The sequence below is a fragment of the Copidosoma floridanum genome, unplaced genomic scaffold (assembly GCF_036245765.1).
Source record: "Copidosoma floridanum isolate Cflo_tuat_1 unplaced genomic scaffold, Cflo_Japanese_pri ptg000096l, whole genome shotgun sequence".
In the NCBI taxonomy this organism is placed as follows: Eukaryota; Metazoa; Arthropoda; class Insecta; order Hymenoptera; family Encyrtidae; genus Copidosoma; species Copidosoma floridanum.
The window spans coordinates 1-2,500 of record NW_028321973.1 but is presented as its reverse complement, the minus strand read 5'-3'; the positions used below and the strand labels follow the sequence as shown (position 1 = coordinate 2,500).

The 2,500-nt window shown below is 51.1% G+C and overlaps 1 pseudogene; it reads left to right on the top strand.

Moving 5' to 3' along the window:
* Window positions 1–933: 933 nt before the first annotated feature.
* On the top strand, window positions 934–2,500 carry LOC149372910 (small subunit ribosomal RNA; annotated as a pseudogene; the record flags this gene model as incomplete).

Here is a 2,500-nt window from a genome sequence, read left to right as displayed (position 1 = left end):
CACCGTCGATCCGAAAGCAATGCGCGTCATTGTCATTGGAAACTTTCGTCTCGCTTAATTGCGTGTTAAACGGTACTTTGCTTCGCCGCGCCCGAGGACGCCTCGGCACTAGTGAGACGGTTCGCTTGTCAAGCCAAGCCTCAATTCACAGCATTTCCGCGGGTCAGCGTCTTCGACCGAATGGCCCTCAATGCGGATCGCGCCTCTGGCGTTGCATGCGCCGTCGACGTGGCTCGTAGCTTGTCGACGGTATGCTAACCGAGCATCGACTCACTCGATACCGAGCGAGGATACAACGTGTACCTCCCGTACGTATACCACTGCGGTAAGCCCTGGCCTAGCGTCAGCGACCATATCGTCGGGTATTTGTTAACACGCAACTCTCACGAGAGACTGTTGACACTTGAATGATAAATTCACGTGGCCCTGCTTCGAGTTTAATTACGGCACCTCGAAGCTCGCCGTGCCGACCCGGTATTGTTCATTTACCGGGTCGTTCGAATGACAAAAGTGCCGCGGGCGGCCCATAGCGAGGCGTCGTCAACAACGAATAACGAACGGTCTTCGTCGCCCCTTCCGGAAGTTCTGAGGCCCTTGGCTTTTATTACCCCGGTAAGGCAACGCGGCGTTTGGGACGTTGTTGACGCTTGTTGAGCGATGGTCGACCGGAATTTGAAAGAAAAAAAATTCACCCTCGTTTTTAACGACGAGAGCTGAAGATTTAAGCTTCAAGTGTCGGATGCGTCGTGGACTCGTCGTCGAATTATCGATTGGATCCTTTCGGGATAAAATCATGTTTTCTTCCACGTTCCTCGGCGTATTTCGCAAGACACGCAAGATAGCGCAATTCAACAACGAGCCGGTCAACGGGACGTCATTGTCCTTAGGCCACTCCGAGTTGTGTGCTTTGAATTTAATTTTGACAAACGAAGCTCCCTGGTTGATCCTGCCAGTAGTCATATGCTTGTCTCAAAGATTAAGCCATGCATGTCTCAGTGCATGCCAAATTAAGGTGAAACCGCGAATGGCTCATTAAATCAGTTATGGTTCCTTAGATCGTACCCACATTTACTTGGATAACTGTGGTAATTCTAGAGCTAATACATGCAAACCAGAGTCCTAACCAGAGATGGAAGGGACGCTTTTATTAGATCAAAACCAATCGGTGGCGGGGACGCGTTCACGCGCGTTCTCTCGTCCATCGTAAAAGTTTGTGGTGACTCTGAATAACTTTTGGCTGATCGCACGGTCCTCGTACCGGCGACGCATCTTTCAAATGTCTGCCTTATCAACTGTCGATGGTAAGTTCTGCGCTTACCATGGTTGTAACGGGTAACGGAGAATCAGGGTTTGATTCCGGAGAGGGAGCCTGAGAAACGGCTACCACATCCAAGGAAGGCAGCAGGCGCGCAAATTACCCACTCCCGGCACGGGGAGGTAGTGACGAAAAATAACGATACGGGACTCATCCGAGGCCCCGTAATCGGAATGAGTACACTTTAAATCCTTTAACGAGGATCCATTGGAGGGCAAGTCTGGTGCCAGCAGCCGCGGTAATTCCAGCTCCAATAGCGTATATTAAAGTTGTTGCGGTTAAAAAGCTCGTAGTTGAATCTGTGTGCCACGCTGTTGGTTCATCGCTCGCGATGTTTAACTGACAAGATTGTGGGACGTCCTACCGGTGGGCTTAGCTCGAGCGTCCGTCTCGCACGGGTCGGCCTAGCGGCTTTACCGTCGTTGGCGTTGGCCCGTCGCGTGCGTGCGCAAGAGCGGCCCAGCTTAATCCCATCGCCATGCTCTTCACCGGGTGTGGCGTTGGGCCGGTACGTTTACTTTGAACAAATTAGAGTGCTCAAAGCAGGCTTGTTAACGCCTGAATACCAGTGCATGGAATAATGGAATAGGATCTCGGTTCTATTTTGTTGGTGTTCGGAACCCCGAGGTAATGATTAATAGGGACAGATGGGGGCATTCGTATTGCGACGTTAGAGGTGAAATTCTTGGATCGTCGCAAGACGGACAGAAGCGAAAGCATTTGCCAAAAATGTTTTCATTAATCAAGAACGAAAGTTAGAGGTTCGAAGGCGATCAGATACCGCCCTAGTTCTAACCATAAACGATGCCAGCTAGCGATCCGTCGATGTTCCTCCGATGACTCGACGGGCAGCTTCCGGGAAACCAAAGCTTTTGGGTTCCGGGGGAAGTATGGTTGCAAAGCTGAAACTTAAAGGAATTGACGGAAGGGCACCACCAGGAGTGGAGCCTGCGGCTTAATTTGACTCAACACGGGAAACCTCACCAGGCCCGGACACCGGAAGGATTGACAGATTGATAGCTCTTTCTTGATTCGGTGGGTGGTGGTGCATGGCCGTTCTTAGTTGGTGGAGCGATTTGTCTGGTTAATTCCGATAACGAACGAGACTCTAGCCTGCTAAATAGGCGTTACTTCTGGTATCTCGAAGGCCAAGGCCCCGTCGCATGCTTCGTGCGATGTTTGACG